The sequence below is a fragment of the Hemitrygon akajei genome, chromosome 18, assembly GCF_048418815.1.
Source record: "Hemitrygon akajei chromosome 18, sHemAka1.3, whole genome shotgun sequence".
NCBI lineage: Eukaryota > Metazoa > Chordata > Chondrichthyes > Myliobatiformes > Dasyatidae > Hemitrygon > Hemitrygon akajei.
In genome coordinates, this window is record NC_133141.1 from 72,602,673 (window position 1) to 72,623,028 (window position 20,356).

The 20,356-nt window shown below is 49.9% G+C and overlaps 1 long non-coding RNA gene across 1 annotated transcript; it reads left to right on the forward strand.

Moving 5' to 3' along the window:
• Positions 1 to 9,818: 9,818 nt before the first annotated feature.
• Positions 9,819 to 19,645, forward strand: LOC140741626 (uncharacterized). Its single transcript, XR_012102103.1, has 3 exons — positions 9,819 to 10,028; positions 14,614 to 14,703; positions 19,388 to 19,645. It is a non-coding gene; the product is annotated as an uncharacterized lncRNA (long non-coding RNA).
• The last annotated feature ends 711 nt before the right edge of the window (positions 19,646 to 20,356 follow it).

Consider the following 20,356-nt stretch of genomic DNA (forward strand, 5'->3'; position numbering starts at 1 on the left):
CTGCAGTTCTGGGTGGGGTGGGGTGGGGGAGTTGTTAGTGAAAGCAGTGGGGAAAACTCCATTCCCACAAGGTAGACGATTCCTGTAGTGTCAGAGAGTCAGAGAAACAGGCCCTTCTGCCCTTCTATGTTGGCATTCATAGCAAAAGGATTTGAGTACAGGAGCAGGGAGGTTCTACTGCAGTTGTACAAGGCCTTGGTGAGACCGCACCTAGAATATTGTGTGCAGTTTTGGTCCCCTAATCTGAGGAAAGACATTCTTGCCATAGAGGGAGTACAGAGAAGGTTCACCAGATTGATTCCTGGGATGGCAGGACTTCCATATGAAGAAAGACTGGATCGACTAGGCTTATACTCACTGGAATTTAGAAGATTGAGGGGGGATCTTATTGAAACGTATAAAATTCTAAAGGGATTGGACAGGCTAGATGCAGGAAGATTGTTTCCGATGTTGGGGAAGTCCAGAACGAGGGGTCACAGTTTAAGGATAAAGGGGAAGCCCTTTAGGACCGAGATGAGGAAAAACTTCTTCACACAGAGAGTGGTGAATCTGTGGAATTCTCTGCCACAGGAAACAGTCGAGGCCGGTTCATTGGCTATATTTAAGAGGAAGTTAGATATGGCCCTTGTGGCTAAAGGGATCAGGGGGTATGGAGAGAAAGCAGGTACAGGGTTCTGAGTTGGATGATCAGCCATGATCATATGAATGGTGGTGCAGGTTCGAAGGGCCGAATGGCCTACTCCTGCACCTATTTTCTATGTTTCTAGTCCGTGCTGAGCCATTTTAAACTGTCTATTCCCATTGACCTGCACTGGGACCATTGCCCTCCATATCCCCTACCATCCATGTACTGTCCAAACTTCTCTTAAACGTGGAGACCGAGCTCGCGCTGGCAGCTCGTTCCACACTCTCCCCACCCTCCTGAGTGAAAAGGTTTCCCCTCACGTTTCCAGGCGGCAAATCCAGTTACTGCTTTGCCATCCTGAAAGAACGGATACTAATGGGTCCCTTGCAATTATTTTCTGAGAACATTAAGCTGGTCCAATACCGCGCCTTCTCTTTAAAATATCTCAGTCAGGTTAGACTGGAATGTCCAGACAGAGCAGATGTGGAGAGGATGTTTCTGAAAGTGGGAGAGTCGAGTATCAGACCCTGCAGCCTCAGAATTGATGTTCATCACTTTAGAACGGAGATGGGGAAGAATTTCTTCAGCCGGAGGGGGGTGAATCTGGAATTCATCACCACGGGCGGCTGTGGAGGCCGAGTCACTGGGGATATTTAAAGCCAGAGTTTGATAGGCTCTTGATTAGTCAGGGCATCGAAGGTTATGACGTGAAGGCAGGAGAATGTGGTTGAGGTTATAAATCAGCTGTGATGGAATAGAAGGACGACCCTTTAGAACAGAGATGAGGAGGAATTTCTTTAACCAGAGGCTGGTGAACCTGGAATTCATCACCACAGGCGGGCTGTGGAGGCCAAGTTGTTGGGTGTACTTAAAATGAAGGTTAAGAGGCTGTTGATTAGTAAGGGTGTCAGAGGTTACGGGGAGAAGGCAGGAGATGGGCTGAGATGGACAATAAATCAGCCAATGAAGCAGACTCAGAGGCTAATTCTGTTCCTAAGATTTATGGTCTATCTACAAATAGGTTATGAGGTCAGCACAACATTGTGGGCTGAATGGCCTGCAACGTTCTGTGTTCTAAACCTTTCATCTATGTTTTCTTCAGGATACCCAGTCGGAGATCTTAGACCTTGACCAGGAGAGCACGGTTGTCGAGGAAACGGAACTAGCAGATGCGTTGCTGGCCGAAGGCACAGAGCCGAGTGGGCCCTTGGGAGAATTCCACCCTGAGGCCCAGAGTCGGCCTGGGAGCCAAGATGGCCCCCGAGGCCCCAGCGCTCCCCCAGCGGGGAGCAAGTGGCTACAAGAGAGACGCCAGGCACAGCTGGCAACCCGCAGACCGCCTCACGGGTCATCAAAAAGTTGTCTAAGGCCCTAAAGAGTAATCGCAACCAAGTGGGCCCTGAAGAGGAAGTAAATTATCCCGGACGGACTGATGCTGCCGAGTGTGTTAATGTCGCGGAGGGAATTTCAGATCTACCTCGGGATCAGCGTGATTCCTGTTGCAGCTGCTGGGGTTACAGTAAGTGAAGTACAACCTTCTAAACTCCAAATCTGGGGTTCCTCAGTTGCAGGGACTCCACGGTTTGTGTTGTCAGTACAGTTTGTTTATTCTTTGCAGATGCAGTTTGTCTTCCTTGCACATTGGGTGCTCGTCAGCCAGTGATTGTGTGTACAGTGCCTCGAGAAAAGTATTCGTCCCCCCTTGGAAGTTTTCATGTTTTGTTTTACAACACTGAATCGCAGTGGATTTAATTTGGCTGTTTTGACACTGATCAACAGTGTCCAAGTGAAAAGAGATCTCTACAAAGTGATTGAAATTAATTACAATTACAAAACACAAAACAATTGACTGCATAAGTATTTTTCCCCTCCAAGTCATCATTTAATAGATGCACCTTTGGCAGTGATTACAGCCTGAGTCTGTGTGGATCGGTCTCTATCAGCTTTGCACATCTGGACACTGCAATTTTTCCCCTTCCTTCTTTACAAAACTGCTCAACCTCTGCGAGACTGCATGGGGATTCCGTGGGGCAACGCTGTAGCGTAGTGGTTAGCACAATACTTTACAGTACCGGTGAGCCCACTTCAATTCCAGCCGTTGCCCGAAAAGCATTTGCATGTTCTCCCCATGACAATAGACAATAGACAATAGGTGCAGAAGTAGACCGTTTGGCCCTTCGAGCCTGCACTGCCATTTTGAGATTATGGCTGATCATCTACTATCAATACCCGGTTCCTGACTTGTCCCCATATCCCTTGATTCCCCTATCCATAAGATACCTATCTAGCTCCTTCTTGAAAGCATCCAGAGAATTGGCCTCCACTACCCTCCGAGGCAGTGCATTCCAGACCCCCACAACTCTCTGGGAGAAGAAGTTTTTCCTTAACTCTGTCCTAAATAACCTACCCCTTATTCTCAAACCATGCCCTCTGGTACTGGACTCTCCCAGCATCTGGAACATATTTCCTGCCTCTATCTTGTCCAATCCCTTAATAATCTTATATGTTTCAATCAGATCCCCTCTCAATCTCCTTAATTCCAGCGTGTACAAGCCCAGTCTCTCTAACCTCTCTGCGTAAGACAGTCCAGACATCCCAGGAATTAACCTCGTGAATCTACGCAGAGTGGGGAAAAGTGGTAGACTTGACCAGGGGGCGGGCCTTGTCTGCATAATGGGGGACCCATTGGGCGTAGTAGGAAAAGAAGCCCAGGCACCGTCTGAGGGCTTTGAGGGTGGTGGGAAGAGGGAGTTCTAACAGTTCTACACTGCACTTCCTCTACAGCCAGGATGCCCCTTCCTTAACCCCGGAGACCAAAACTGTACACAAGACACAACTGTACACAAGACCACGAGGGTTTCCTCCGGGTGCTCTGGTTTCCTCCCACAGCCCAAAGACCTACCGGTTGGGAAGTTGGTTGGTTGTTGTCCCGTGATTAGGCTGGGATTAAATCGGGGATTGCTGGGAGGCATGGCTCGAAGCAGTGGAAGGGTTTAACTCCACACTGTAGGTCAATAACATAAAAATTAATTAATTAATTAAGTCAGAACATGAGGTTCCTCACTTTCAGGGACGCTGCAGTTTGTGTTTTCGGTATTATTTATTTATTTGTCTGTGTTTTGCACGTTGGTTGCTCATCAGTCTTTGTGTGTAGTTTTTCATTGATTCTGTTGCAGTTCGTTGTCCTACTGTGAATGCCTGCAAGAAAGTTAATCTCGGGGTAGTACATGGTGGCGTATATGTACTTCAAAAATAGATTTACTTCGAACCTCGAAGTAAGGGAAAAATAACCTTCAGACCAGACTCGGAGTATTTTCAGCTGTTCTCAAGGTTCAAGGTTCAAGTCCATTTATACGTGTGCAAAACTCCATATATAGACATTTCCCTGAGGAAGTGGGGTGCCTCAGGGATCTGTTCTGGGAACCTTACTCTTTGTGATTTTTATAAGTGACCTGGATGAGGAAGTGGGGGGATTGGTTAGTAAGTTTGCTGATGACACAAAGGTTGGAGGTGTTGTGGATAGTGTGGAGGGCTGTCAGAGGTTACAGCGGGACATTGATAGGGTGCAAAACTGGGCTGAGATGTGGCAGATGGAGTTCAACCCAGATAAGTGTGAAGTGGTTCATTTTGATAGGTCAAATATGATGGCAGAATATAGTATTAATGGTAAGATGCTTGGCAGTTTTTTACTCAGAGAGTGGTGAGTGTGTGGAATGGGCTGCTGGCAACAGTGGTGGAGGTGGAAATGATAGGGTCTTTTAAAAGGAGTTGTAGATAGGTACATGGTGCTGAGTAAAATATACGACTATGAGTAAGCCTAGTAATTTTTAAGGTAGGGACACGTTCAGAACATCTTTGTGGGCTGAAGGGCCTGTATTGTGCTGTAGGATTTCTCTCTCTCCCCCCTCCTCTCTTCCCTCTCTCTCTCTCCCCCTCCTCCCCCTCCCCCTCTACCCCTCCCCCTCCCCTCCCCCTCCCCTCCCCCTCCCCTCCCCTCCCCTCCCCCTCCCCCTCCCCCTCCCCCTCTCCCCCTCTACCCCTCTCCCTCTCTTATATTTAAAAATATATATATCAGAGCGAGCAGGAGCTAGGGTGCCTGAGACATTTGCACACAGTACTGTATGAATGAGATTTTATCTAATTAAGAGCCCCGAGCATTGCCAGCACCAGACTGCCAGCCGGCAAGGTTGCATTCAAAGTATAAAGTCCAGTAATTATCGAAGAACGCTTACAGTGCACAACATCGAGGCTCCCCTTCTTGCAGGCAGCCAAGAAACAAAGAAATGCCAGAGGACCCACTTAAAGAAAACGTCCCACGAAACAAGACCATCAGACGTGCAAAGTGACGCGAACACAAAAAAACAACGAACGAACGAGTAACAGTCAGAGCATCAAACATTAGAACGCAGGGTTCCCGGAAGTGGGTCCACACCCACGAGCCACCGGGAGCGAGTGAAGCCAGTCCAGGAGCCTCCCCGCCATCAAGGGCCGGGAAAGGGGCCAGGGACATCATGCAGGATCCCACCCACCCTGCTCACGGACTGTCTGTCCCACTCCCGTCGGGGAGGAGGCTACGGAGCATCCACACCAGGACCACCGGACTCAAAAATAGTTACGTTCCCCAAGCAGTGAGGCTGATCAATACCTCCACCCACTGACCCACCCCTCCACACCCCCCCATTCACCCACTGACCCACCCCTCCACACACCCCCAATCACCCACTGACCCACCCCTCCACACACCCCCAACCACCCACTGACCCACCCCTCCACACACCCCCAACCACCCACTGACCCACCCCTCCACACCCCCAATCACTCACTGACTCATCCCTCCACACCCCCAATCACTCACTGACTCATCCCTCCACACCCCCGATCATCCACTGACCCACCCCTCCACACCCCCAATCACTCACTGACCCACTCCTCCACACACCCCCAACCACCCACTGACCCACCTCTCCACACCCCCAATCACCCACTGACCCACCCCTCCGCACACCCCAACCACCCACTGACCCACCTCTCCACACACCCAATCACCCACTGACCCACCCCTCCAACCCCCAATCACCCACTGACCCACCCCTCCACACCCCCATCACTCACTGACCCACTCCTCCACACACCCCCAACCACCCACTGACCCACCCCTCCACACCCCCAATCACCCACTGACCCACCCCTCCACACCCCCAACCACCCACTGACCCACCGTTCCACACACCCCCAAATCACCCACTGACCCACCCCTCCACACCCCCAACCACCCACTGACCCACCTCTCCACACCCCAATCACCCACTGACCCACCCCTCAACATCCCCAATCACCCACTGACCCACCCCTCAACATCCCCAATCACCCATTGACCCACCCATCCACACCCCCAATCACCCACTGACCCACCCCTCCACACCCCCAATCATCCACTGACCCACCCCTCCACACCCCCAATCACCCACTGACCCACCCCTCCACACCCCCATCACTCACTGACCCACTCCTCCACACACCCCCAACCACCCACTGACCCACCCATCCACACCCCCAATCACCCACTGACCCACCCCTCCACATACCCAATCACCCACTGACCCACTCCTCCACACACCCCCAATCACCCACTGACCCACCCCTCCGCACACCCCCCAATCACCCACTGACCCACCCCTCCGCACACCCCCCAATCACCCACTGACCCACCCCTCCACACCCCCAATCACCCACTGACCCACCCCTCCACACCTCCAATCACCCACTGACCCAACCACACACACCCCCAATCACCCACTGACCCACCCCTCCACACCCCAATCACCCACTGACCCACCCCTCCACACCCCAATCACCCACTGACCCACCCCTCCACACCCCCAACCACCCACTGACCCACCTCTCCACACCCCAATCACCCACTGACCCACCCCTCCACACCCCAATCACCCACTGACCCACCCCTCCACACCCCAACCACCCACTGACCCACCTCTCCACACCCCAATCACCCACTGACCCACCCCTCCACACCCCCAACCACCCACTGACCCACCTCTCCACACCCCAATCACCCACTGACCCACCCCTCCACACCCCAATCACCCACTGACCCACCCCTCCACACCCCCAACCACCCACTGACCCACCTCTCCACACCCCAATCACCCACTGACCCACCCCTCAACATCCCCAATCACCCACTGACCCACCCCTCAACATCCCCAATCACCCATTGACCCACCCATCCACACCCCCAATCACCCACTGACCCACCCCTCCACACCCCCAATCATCCACTGACCCACCCCTCCACACCCCCAATCACCCACTGACCCACCCCTCCACACCCCCATCACTCACTGACCCACTCCTCCACACACCCCCAACCACCCACTGACCCACCCATCCACACCCCCAATCACCCACTGACCCACCCCTCCACATACCCAATCACCCACTGACCCACTCCTCCACACACCCCCAATCACCCACTGACCCACCCCTCCGCACACCCCCAATCACCCACTGACCCACCCCTCCGCACACCCCCAATCACCCACTGACCCACCCCTCCACACCCCCAATCACCCACTGACCCACCCCCACACACCCCCAATCACCCACTGACCCACCCCTCCACACCCCAATCACCCACTGACCCACCCCTCCACACCCCCAACCACCCACTGACCCACCTCTCCACACCCCAATCACCCACTGACCCACCCCTCCACACCCCAATCACCCACTGACCCACCCCTCCACACCCCCAACCACCCACTGACCCACCTCTCCACACCCCAATCACCCACTGACCCACCCCTCCACACCCCCAACCACCCACTGACCCACCTCTCCACACCCCAATCACCCACTGAACCACCCCTCCACACCCCAATCACCCACTGACCCACCCCTCCACACCCCCAACCACCCACTGACCCACCTCTCCACACCCCAATCACCAACTGACCCACCCCTCCACACCCCCAGTCACCCACTGACCCACTCCTCCACACACCCCAATCACCCACTGACCCACCCCTCCACACTCCCGATCACCCACTGACCCACCTCTCCACACCCCAATCACCCACTGACCCACCCCTCCACACACCCCCAATCACCCACTGACCCACCCCTCCACACACCCAATCACCCACTGACCCACCCCTCCACACCCCCGATCACCACTAGTTCATCATTTCCTGTCAGATTCACCTTGCGTACAGTCGCTCAATGATTCAGGAACAGCTTCTTCCCCCACCCTCTCCCCCATCATCAGATTTCTGAATGGACATTGAACCCGTGAACACTAACTCACTATTTTCTTCTTGTCTTTTTGCACTACTTACTTAATTTAGTTTAATTTTTTATATACTTCCTGTAATTTACAGTTTTTATATTGTTTTGCAAGGTACTGCTGCTGCACAGTGACAAATTTCATGACATATACTGGTGATATTAAATCCGATTGTGATTTTGAGACACTCCTGTGCCCAGCATCACTTTATGCACATACAATCAATCTATGTATATAAGTTATCTTACGTATTTATATTGTGTTTTTATTATTATTATTATTATTATTGTGTTCTTTATTTCATGGTGTTTATCTTAGTAGTGAGTTAAGCATCGATTTGTCGAACCTCGTTCTCTTCTTCACCATTCCCCATTCCCATTTCCCTCCCTCACCTTATCTCCTCACCCGCCCATCACCTCCCTCTGGTGCTCCATATTGTCCCTTTCTCCCGTGGCCTTCTGTCCTCTCCTATCAGACTCCCCCTTCCCCGGCCCTTCGTCACTTCCACCAATCGACTTCCCAGCTCTTTATCTCACCCCACCCCACTCTTCCGGTTTCACCCCCTACCACCTCGGATTTCTTCCTCTCCTCCCCCCACCCCTTCCTTTCCTGTCCTGATGCAGGGTCTCGGCCTAAAGCGTTGACTGTTTACACTTTTCCGTAGATGCTGGGTTTTTCCGGCACTTTGTGTGTGTGTTGCCTCGGATTTCCGGCACCTGCAGATTTTCTTGTTTGGCTCGGTGTGTTTTATTTATGTGCTGCATCCGATCCGGAGTAGCAATTATTTTGTTCTCCTTTTACACTTGTGTACTGAAAAAGACGCTCAACAAGCTTGCAACAACACACACAAAATGCCGGTGGAACACAGCAGGTCAGGCAGCATCTACAGGGAGAAGCGCTGTCGACGTTTCCGGTCGAGACCCTTCGTCAGGACTCAGAACAGGTTCAATACCGCCCCCTGCTGACCGGGAGGATTCAGGAGAGTGGTCCCAACATCTAAAACAGGTTCAATACCGCCCCCTAATTCTTTAATAGTTAAACATACTCTGAGGATCTGGACAAACACGAGGAAATCTGCAGATGCTGGAAATTCAAACAACAACACACACAAAATGCCGGTGGAACACAGCAGGCCAGGCAGCATCTATAGGGAGAAGCGCTGTCGACGTTTCCGGTCGAGATCCTTCGTCAGGACTAACCGAAAGGAAAGATAGTAAGAGATTTGAAAGTAGTGGGGGGAGGGGGAAATGCGAAATGATAGGAGAAGACCAGAGGGGGTGGGGTGAAGCTAAGAGCTGGAAAGGTGATTGGCGAAAGTGATACAGAGCTGGAGAAGGGGAAGGATCATGGGACGGGAGGCCTCGGGAGAAAGAAAGGGGGAGGGGAGCACCAGAGGGAGATGGAGAACAGGCAGAGTGATGGGCAGAGAGAGAGGGAAAAAAAGAGGAGGGGGAAAATCTAAATATATCAGGGATGGGGTAAGAAGGGGAGGAGGGGCATTAACGGAAGTTAGAGAAGTCATCAGATTGGAGGCTACCCAGCCGGTATATAAGGTGTTGTTCCTCCAACCTGATTGTGGCTTCATCTTGACAGTATAGGAGGCCATGGATTGACATTGAATGGGAATAGGACGTGGAATTAAAATGAGTGGCCACTGGGAGATCCTGCTTTCTCTGGCGGACCGAGCGTAGGTGTTCAGCGAAACGGTCTCCCAGTCAGGACGTCTCGGCCCGAAACGTCGACAGTGCTTCTCCCTATAGACGCTGCCTGGCCCGCTGTGTCCCACCAGCATTTTGTTGTTTGAACTTCCAGCATCTGCAGATTTCCTCGTGTTTGCTCAACAATCTTGGAATGTTTTCCGATAGCTGAACTCTTCCCCAGACAGGGTCCGCTGCGTGAGCTGGTTACGGGACAGTGCCGCGGAGCCCGGCTGCAGGAACTGGCCTGAGAACCAGCAGGGTCAAGCCACCTAGAGCGCCTGCCCATCCCGAGGACAGGAGCAGAGGGAAGCCGTGTGTGTCCTCCGAGCCTCCACCGTGGCTTAAGCCATTCCACAAAACCCAGGATCGGACGAAGGGATCTCAACAGTAACAACAGGTAAAAAAAAGGTGAACGCCAGAAGTCTTAATCCTACTATTGTTTCCATCTCCCGGGTGGCCTTTTCTTGACCTTTGACTCTGCGTTTAATTTCTACTCCACTTTCCCCCAGTTTTCGCACGTTCCTGAGGGTGGGGAGTTCTCCTGTCCTGATCTACGTCAGTGCCTTGTGCACAGGCACGGAGTCCAGCTCTCACCTCACGCCCTTCACGCGCGGAACCTGTCCGTGGGGCGCAGGTGCTGAGAGATTTCCTGAGCCCTGGAAACACAGGACATGGACCAGTAGAGCACAGTACGGGCCCCCCTGCTCAAGGTGTTGTGCCGACCTTTCAACCCGCCTCAAGATGGTGGTCGGCACGACGCTTTACGGTACCGGCGACCCGGGTTCAATTCCCGCCGCTTCTTGTGAGGAGTCTGTATATCCCGCACCACCCCCGTGACCGTGTGGGTTTCCTCCGGGTGCTACGGTTCCCTCCCACAGTCCAAAGACGTAGCGGCCAGTAGTTTAATTGGTCACTGTAAATTGCCCCGTGATGGGGTTAAGTAGGGGGCTGCTGAGCAGTGAGGCTCAAAGGGCCAGATGGGTCTCTCCTGTACCATATCTCAATAAATAGGTCACTCAACCGAACCCTCCCCTCTCACTCTCCATCATCCAGCCGTCTGTAAAGCACCACAGTCAGCCTAACGCCTTCAGTGCCACCAGGTTCAGGAACAGTTATTACCCCTCAACCATCAGGAAGGAGGTACAGGAGCCTCAGGTCCCACACCACCAGGTTCAGGAACAGTTATTACCCCTCAACCATCAGGAAGGAGCTACAGGAGCCTCAGGACCCACACCACCAGGTTCAGGAACAGTTATTACCCCTCAACCATCAGGAAGGAGCTACAGGAGCCTCAGGACCCACACCACCAGGTTCAGGAACAGTTATTACCCCTCAACCATCAGGAAGGAACTACAGGAGCCTCAGGACCCACACCACCAGGTTCAGGGACAGTTATCACCCCTCAGCCATCAGGAAGGAGGTACAGGAGCCTCAGGTCCCACACCACCAGGTTCAGGAGCAGTTATTACCCCTCAACCATCAGGAAGGAGGTACAGGAGCCTCAGGTCCCACACCACCAGTTTCAGGAACAGTTAGTACCCCTCAACCATCAGGCAGGAAGTATAGGAACCTCAGGTCCCACACCACCAGGTTCAGGGACAGTTATTACCCCTCAACCATCAGGAAGGAGGTACAGGAGCCTCAGGCTCCACACCACCAGTTTCAGGAACAGTTATTACCCCTCAACCATCAGGAAGGAGGTACAGGAGCCTCAGGCCCCACACCACCAGTTTCAGGAACAGTTATTACCCCTCAACCATCAGGAAGGAGGTACAGGAGCCTCAGGCCCCACACCACCAGTTTCAGGAACAGTTATTACCCCTCAACCATCAGGAAGGAGGTACAGGAGCCTCAGGCCCCACACCACCAGTTTCAGGAACAGTTATTACCCCTCAAACATCAGGAAGGAGGTACAGGAGCCTCAGGATCCACACCACCAGGTTCAGGAACAGTTATTACCCCTCAACCATCAGGAAGGAGGTACAGGAGCCTCAGGCCCCACACCACCAGTTTCAGGAACAGTTATTACTCCTCAACCAGGGGTGCAGTGTTGCCGGAGCTGACCGGCACCTCTGTAAAAAAAAAAGTGTCAAAATAAGCAAGCGTGGAATTTAACAGCAGCCGCTATAGTTGATCGGAACGAGGCTGTTTTTCTCTGTGTCGATAGGAAACAGAGAAATTTAGTGAGGCAATGAAAGAGACGAATCACATTTCCAAACCTCCCAAATGGTTGCTCTCCTCCCTGTTAACACTTGTCACTTCCAAAATACGATATTTTCTATTTGTATAGATGTGATTGTAATTTATGTAAAAATTCAACCTTCTTTCACTTTCATTCATCTTTCACTTCTTTCACTTTGGAAGAAGAAACAATCAGGCAGATTATTATTCAGATGGAGAGAAACTTCAAAAATCGGAAGTGCAAAGGGACTTGGGGGGGTCCTAGTGCAGGATACCCTAAAGGTTAACCACCAGGTTGGATTGGCAGTAAGGATAGCGAATGCTATGTTGGCATTCATTTCAAGAGAATAGTGTATAAGAATGAAGAGATGTTGATAAGGGTCTATGGGGCACTGGTGAGACCTCATTTGGAATACCGTGTGCAGTTTTGGGCCCCCTATCTTAGAAGGGATGTACTGATGGTGGAGAGAGTTCAGAGAAGATTCACCAGGATGATTCCTGGAATGCAGGGGCTAACATACGAGGAGCGTTTGTCGGCTCTTGGACTGTATTCATTAGAGTATAGAAGAATGAGAGGGGATCTCATAGAAACATTTCGAATGTTGAAAGGGTTGGACAGAGTGGATACGGAAAGGCTGTTTCCCTTGGTGGGTGAGTCCAGGACAAGAGGTCACAGTCTGAGAATTAGAGGGCACCCATTTAAAACAGAGATGAGGAGAAATTTTTTTAGCCAGAAGGTCGTGGATTTATGGAATTTGTTGCCACGTACAGTTGTGGAGGCCCAATCATTGAGAGTGTTTAAGGAGGAGATTGATAGGTATCTAATTAGTCAGGGTATCAAAGGATATGGGGTAAAAGCTGGAAATTGGAACTGGATGGGAGAATAGTTTAGCTCATGGTGGAGTGGCGGAGCAGACTCGGTGGGCTGAATGGCCTACTTCTGTTCCTTTGTCTTGTGATATGTCACACCCAATTTGTATACAGGAACAGTTATTACCCCACAACCATCAGGAGTGAGGTACAGGAGCCTCAGGACTCACACCACCAGGTTCAGGAACAGTTATTACCCCTCAAACATCAGGAAGGAAGTACAGGAGCCTCAGGACCCACACCACCAGGTTCAGGGACAGTTATTACCCCTCAAGCAACAGGAAGGAGGTACAGGAGCCTCAGGACCCATACCACCAGGTTCAGGGACAGTTATTACCCCCACAACCATCAGGAAGAAGGTACAGGAGCCTCAGGACTCACACCACCAGGTTCAGAAACAGTTACTACCCCCTCAACCATCAGGAAGGAGGTACAGGAGCCTCAGGTCCCACACCACCAGGTTCAGGGACAGTTATTACCCCCTCAACCATCAGGAAGGAGGTACAGGAGCCTCAGGTCCCACACCACCAGGTTCAGGGACAGTTATTACCCCTCAACCATCAGGAAGGAGGTACAGGAGCATCAGTTCACACACCACCAGGTTCAGGAACAGTTATTACCCCTCAACCATCAGGAAGGAGGTACAGGAGCCTCAGGACCCACACCACCAGGTTCAGGAACAGTTATTACCCCTCAACCATCAGGAAGGAGGTACAGGAGCCTCAGGACTCACACCACCAGGTTCAGGAACAGTTATTACCCCTCAAACATCAGGAAGGAAGTACAGGAGCCTCAGGACCCACACCACCAGGTTCAGGGACAGTTATTACCCCTCAAGCAACAGGAAGGAGGTACAGGAGTCTCAGGACCCATACCACCAGGTTCAGGAACAGTTATTAGCCCACAACCATCAGGAGTGAGGTACAGGAGCCTCAGGACCCATACCACCAGGTTCAGGGACAGTTATTACCCCACAACCATCAGGAGTGAGGTACAGGAGCCTCAGGACTCACACCACCAGGTTCAGGGACAGTTATTACCCCCACAACCATCAGGAAGAAGGTACAGGAGCCTCAGGACTCACACCACCAGGTTCAGGAACAGTTATTACCCCTCAAACATCAGGAAGGAGGTACAGGAGCCTCAGGACCCATACCACCAGGTTCAGGGACAGTTATTACCCCACAACCATCAGGAGTGAGGTACAGGAGCCTCAGGACTCACACCACCAGGTTCAGGAACAGTTATTACCCCTCAAACATCATGCTCCTGAACTGTCGTGGGTCACTTCACTCACCTCAACTCTAGATTCCACGATCTACAGACTCACTTTCTACAACAGATGTTCTCAGTATTATTTATTTTTATTTGCATCATTTGTCTTTTTTTGTGCATTAATTGTTTGTCAATCTTTGTTTATGTGTAGTTTTTCATAAATTCAATTGTATTTATTTTATTTTGTAAATGCCTGTGACAAAATAAATCCCAAGGTTGTACATACTGTTGTATGCAAAGGTCTTAGATTTATATATAACTGATGAAGTAATGATTATAGCTGTGATATTTGGGTTATAACAATAGATAAGGGGGGGGGGGACTAATTAATGAAGGACTTGTTATGTTATCTTGTATGGTGGGAACCGAGATTGAGTTCGCAGTCTTTTCGGCGAGGCGAGTGAAGAGGACGGACGAATGCGGGAGCAGTCGTCAGTCTCGGGCGGGCGGATACCAGAATTCGACAGTTCGGAGGTCATTTATGGACGGATCGGGGAGTTGTGAGCTCCAATGACTTAATTTTGTGCACAAAACTGATAAACTTACCGAGTGGCGCCTGTGTTTTATCTGTTTCTGCTAACCACACCACCAAAAAGAGTTAGAAAGTGTAATCACTTAATCGTACATTGTGTATTGTCTGATCTGATATTTTACAGTGTGGGCTTGTATCGGGGTGCATTACACAGCATCTATGCAAACGTGAGTTCACAGTTTGGTCGGGCCTACAGCAGTTCCCCAAGACGGACGTGAGTTGATCGAGCCGAGCGCTACATGTCTATCTAGCTAGGGTGCCTAAGACTTTTGCACACAGCACTGTATTTGCCAACATGGAGCGGAGAAACATAGAAACATAGAAAACAGGTGCAGGAGTAGGCCATTCGGCCCTTCGAACCTGCACCACCATTCAGTATGATCATGGCTGATCATCCAACTCAGAACCCTGTACCTGCTTTCTCTCCATACCCCCTGATCCCTTTAGCCACAAGGGCCATATCTAACTTCCTCTTAAATATAGCCAATGAACCGGCCTCGACTGTTTCCTGTGGCAGAGAATTCCACAGATTCACCACTCTCTGTGTGAAGAAGTTTTTTCTCATCTCGGTCCTAAAAGGCTCCCCCTTTATCCTTAAACTGTGACCCCTCGTTCTGGACTCCCCCAACATCGGAAACAATCTTCCTGCATCTAGCCTGTCCAATCCCTTTAGAATTTTATGCGTTTCAATAAGATCCCCCCTCAATCTTCTAAATTCCAGTGAGTATAAGCCTAGTCGATCCAGTCTTTCTTCATATGAAAGTCCTGCCATCCCAGGAATCAATCTGGTGAACCTTCTCTGTACTCCCTCTATGGTAAGAATGTCTTTCCTCAGATTAGGGGACCAAAACTGCACACGATACTCTAGGTGCGGTCTCACCAAGGCCTTGTACAACTGCAGTAGAACCTCCCTGCTCCTGTACTCAAATCCTTTTGCTATGAGTGCCAACATACCATTTGCCTTTTTCACTGCCTGCTGTACCTGTATGCCCACCTTCAATGACTGGTGTACAATGGCACCCAGGTCTCGTTGCACCTCCCCTTTTCCTAATCGGCCACCGTTCAGATAATAATCTGTTTTCCTGGTCTTGCACCCAAAGTGGATAACCTCACATTTATCCACATTAAATTGCATCTGCCATGGATTTGCCCACTCACCTAACCTATCCAAGTCACCCTGCATCCTCTTAGCATCCTCTTCACAGCTAACACCGCCGCCCAGCTTCGTGTCATCCGCAAACTTGGAGATGCTGCATTTAATTCCCTTGTCTAAATCATTAATATATATTGTAAACAACTGGGGTCCCAGCACCAAGCCTTGCGGTTACCCACTAGTCACTGCCTGCCATTCTGAAAAGGTCCCGTTTACTCCCACTCTTTGCTTCCTGTCTGCCAACCAATTCTCTATCCACATCAATACCATACCCCCAATACCATGTGCTTTAAGTTTGCACACTAATCTCTTGTGTGGGGCCTTGTCAAAAGCCTTTTGAAAATCTAAATACACCACATCCACTGGCTCTCCCCTATCCACTCTACTAGTTACATCTTCAAAAAATTCTATAAGATTCGTCAGACATGATTTTCCTTTCACAAATCCATGCTGACTTTGTCCGATGATCTCACCTCTTTCCAAATGTGCTGTTATCACATCTTTGATAACTGACTCTAGCAGTTTCCCCACCACCGATGTCAGACTAACCGGTCTATAATTCCCCGGTTTCTCTCTCCCTCCTTTTTTAAAAAGTGGGGTTACATTAGCCACCCTCCAATCCTCAGGAACTAATCCAGAATCTAAGGAGTTTTGAAAAATTATCACGAATACATCCACTATTTCTTGGGCTACTTCCTTAAGCACTCTGGGATGCGGACCATCTGGCCCTGGGGATTTATCTGCCTTTAATCCCTTCAATTTACCTAACACCACTTCCCTACAGTCAGTTTTTATGTTCCCCGCCAGCTTTCTCTCATAATCTTTTTTCCTTTCCTAATTAAGCCCTTTGTCCTCCTCTGCTGGTCTCTGAATTTCTCCCAGTCCTCAGGTGTGCTGCTTTTTTTTCCTAATTTATATGTTTCTTCTTTGGACTTGATACTATCCCTAATTTCCCTCATCAGCCACGGGTGCACTATCTTCCCTGGTTTATTCTTTTACCAAACTGGGATGAACAATTGTTGTAGTTCATCCATGCGATCTTTAAATGCTTGCCATTACATATCCACCGTCAACCCTTTAAGTATCATTTGCCAGTCTATCTTAGCTAATTCATGTCTCATACCTTCAAAGTTACCCTTCTTTAAGTTCAGAACCTTTGTTTCTGAATTAACTATGTCACACTCCATCTTGATGAAGAATTCCACCATATTATGGTCACTCTTACCCAAGGGGCCTCGCACGACAAGATTGCTAACTAACCCTTCCTCATTGCTCAATACCCAATCTAGAATGGCCTGCTCTCTAGTTGGTTCCTCGACATGTTGGTTCAGAAAACCATCCCGCATACAGTCCAAGAAATCCTCTTCCTCGGCATCCTTACCAATTTGGTTCACCAAATCTATATGTAGATTGAAGTCACTCATTATAACTACTGTTCCTTTATTGCACGCATTTCTAATTTCCTGTTTAATGCCATCCCCAACCTCACTACTACTGTTAGGTAGCCTGTACACAACTCCCACCAGCGTTTTCTGCCCCTTAGTGTTATGCAGCTCTACCCATATCGATTCCACATCCTCCAGGCTAATGTCCTTCCTTTCTATTGCGTTAATCTCCTCTCTAACCAGCAACGCTATCCCACCTCCTTTTCTTTCCTGTCTATCCCGCCTGAATATTGAATATCCCTGGATGTTGAGCTCCCATCCTTGGTCACCCTGGAGCCATGTCTCTGTGATCCCAACTATATCATATTCATTAATAACTATCTGCACATTCAATTAATCCACCTTGTTACGAATACTCCTCGCATTGACACACAAAGCCTTCAGGCTTGTTTTTACAACACTCTTAGCCCTTATACAATTATGTTGAAAAGTGGCTCTTTTTGATTTTTGCCCTGGATTTGCCTGCCTGCCACTTTTACTTTTCACCTTACTACTTTTTGCTTCTACCCTCATTTTACACCCCTCTGTCTCTCTGCACTTGTTCCCGTCCCCCTGCCACATTAGTTTAAAGTCTCCTGAACAGCAGTAGCAAACGCTCCCCCTAGGACATTGGTTCCAGTCCAGCCCAGGTGCAGACCGTCCTGTTTATACCGGTCCCACCTCCCCCAGAACTGGTTCCAATGCCCCAGAAATTTGAATCCCTCCCCCTTGCACCATTTTTCAAGCCATGTATTCATCTGAAATATCCTCCTATTTCTACTCTGACTAGCACGTAGCACTGGTAGTAATCCAGAGATTATTACCTTTGTGGTCCTACTTTTTAGTTTATCTCCTAACTCCCTAAATTCACCTTGTAGGACCTCATCCCGTTTTTTACCTATATCGTTGGTACCTATGTGCACCACGACCACTGGCTGTTCACCCTCCCATTCCAGAATGTCCTGCAGCCGCTCAGAGACATCCTTGACCCTTGCACCAGGAAGGCAACATACCATCCTGGAGTCTTGTTTGTGGCTGCAGAAATGCCTGTCTATTCCCCTTACAATCGGATCCCCTATCACTATAGCTCTCCCACGTCTTTTCCTTCCCTCCTGTGCCACAGAGCCACCCATGGTGCAATGAACTCGGCTGCTGCTGCCTTCTCCTGATGTGACATCTCCCCCAACAGTATCCAAAACAGTATATCTGTTTAGGAGGGAGATGACCTCAGGGGACTCCTGCACTACCTGCCTACTGCTACGCTGTCTAGTGGCCACCCCTTCCCTTTCTGCCTGTGTAGCCTTTACCTGCGGTGTGGCCAACTCACTGAACGTGCTATTCACGACTTTCTCAGCATCGCGGATGCTCCAGTATGAATCCAATCACAGCTCCAGATGCTCAATGCGGTCTGCCAGAAGCTGCAGTTGGACACACTTCCTGCACACATAGTCGTCAGGGACACTGGAAGTATCCCTGATTTCCCACATGCTGCAAGATGAACAAACCACGGGGCCGATCTCAGCTGCCATGACCTACCCAATACTTGCCTCAACTTTTGAAACTTTCTCCTTTGAAAGGAACTTACCCGGCCTTACCTCACTTGGAGTGAGGCTCGTCCTCAGCCTCTTCTCGTCGAAGCCTCTGGAGTCAAAGCCTCAAATCTCCACTCCTTCACTGGCCCACCCACTCACTGGCCGCTTTCCACAGGAGAGGGAGTTTGTAAATCTGACAGGAGCAAAGAATGCTGGGAGTGGCGAGGGTGGGGCACCGCGGGAGGGGTGAGGGACAGTGGCAGAGGAGGCGTGCCAGTGGTGCAGACACACCCGGTCCTGAGACACCGGGCAAGGCCATTTGATTCCAAACAATTGGTTTATTGATCATTACAGATGTCTCTCTGGTGCTTCCCACTCACTGCCTCTCCCTTCCCATTTTTCCAACCATGATTCCTCCACTCCCAGTCCACAATAGAGACCCACATCAGAATCAGGTTCATCATCACTCACATACATAATGAAATTTGTATTCTTTTGCAGCAGCAGTACAGTGTAATCCATAAAATTACTACAGCGCTGTGCAAAAGTCTTTGGCACCTTAACTATATATATATATATATATATATATATATATATATATATATATATATATATATATGTGTGTGTGTGTGTGTGTGTGTGTGTGTGTGTGTGTGTGTGTGTGTGTGTGTGAGTGTGTGTGTGTGTGTGTGTGTGTCCCTAAGACTTTGGCACAGTACTATACATACTTTGATAGAAAAATTTTCAAAGTTCCAAGTTCAAGGTAAACTTACACTTTTCATCTCACAGGCGGTAACAGTCCACGTTGGCAACGATCTGCAGGAAAACCGCTTCAGCCGTAAACGACGCAACGCCCCTACGGTGCACTGATGCCCCCGTCCACTTACGCTCCAGCCTCTTCCGTCTTGGACGTGATACGACGTTGCTTAAATTTGAGAAGAAATCGTTTTATAACTTACTAATCTACTGCTTTTTGTAAATTAACCTCCTGCTTTTTGTAAATGTATCACTTTCCTAAACGTATTAAATATATTTAAAGTTTGCGAACCACTGTAATGTCGCATCAGTTCTTTTGCCTCCCCAGTAGATAACGTGTTGATGATATTTTACCTATGTGGTTGAGGGAGGGACAGACAGCGGTGGGAACATTGACACGTAGAAAACCTACAGCGCAATACATGCCCTTCAGCTGACAAAGCTGTCCTTACCTTAGAAATTACCTTAGGTTACCCATGGCCCTCTATTTTTCTAAGCTCCATCTACCTATCGAAAAGTCTCTTAAAAGACCCTATCATATCCACCTCCACCACCGTTGCCGGCAGCCCATTCCACACACTCACCACTCTCTGAGTGAAAAACTTACCACTGACATCTCCTCTGTACCTACTCCCCAGCACCTTAAACCTGCGTCCTCTTGTGGCAGCCATTTCAGCCCTGGGGAAAAGGCCTCTGACTATCCACACGATCAATGCCTCTCATCACCTTGTACACCTCTATCAGGTCACCTCTCATCCTCCGTCGCTCCAAGGAGAAAAGGTTCACCTCTGTCACTCAACCTACTCTCATATGGCATGCTCTCCAATCCAGGCAACATCCTTGTAAATCTCCTCTGCACCCTTTTTATGGTTTCCACACCCTTCCTGTAGTGAGGCGACCAGAACTGAGCACAGTACTCCAAGTGCGGTCTGACGTGTGATCGCAGTGACTTTGACCGTGGAATGATTGTTGGTGCCAGATGGGATGGTTCGAGTATCTCAG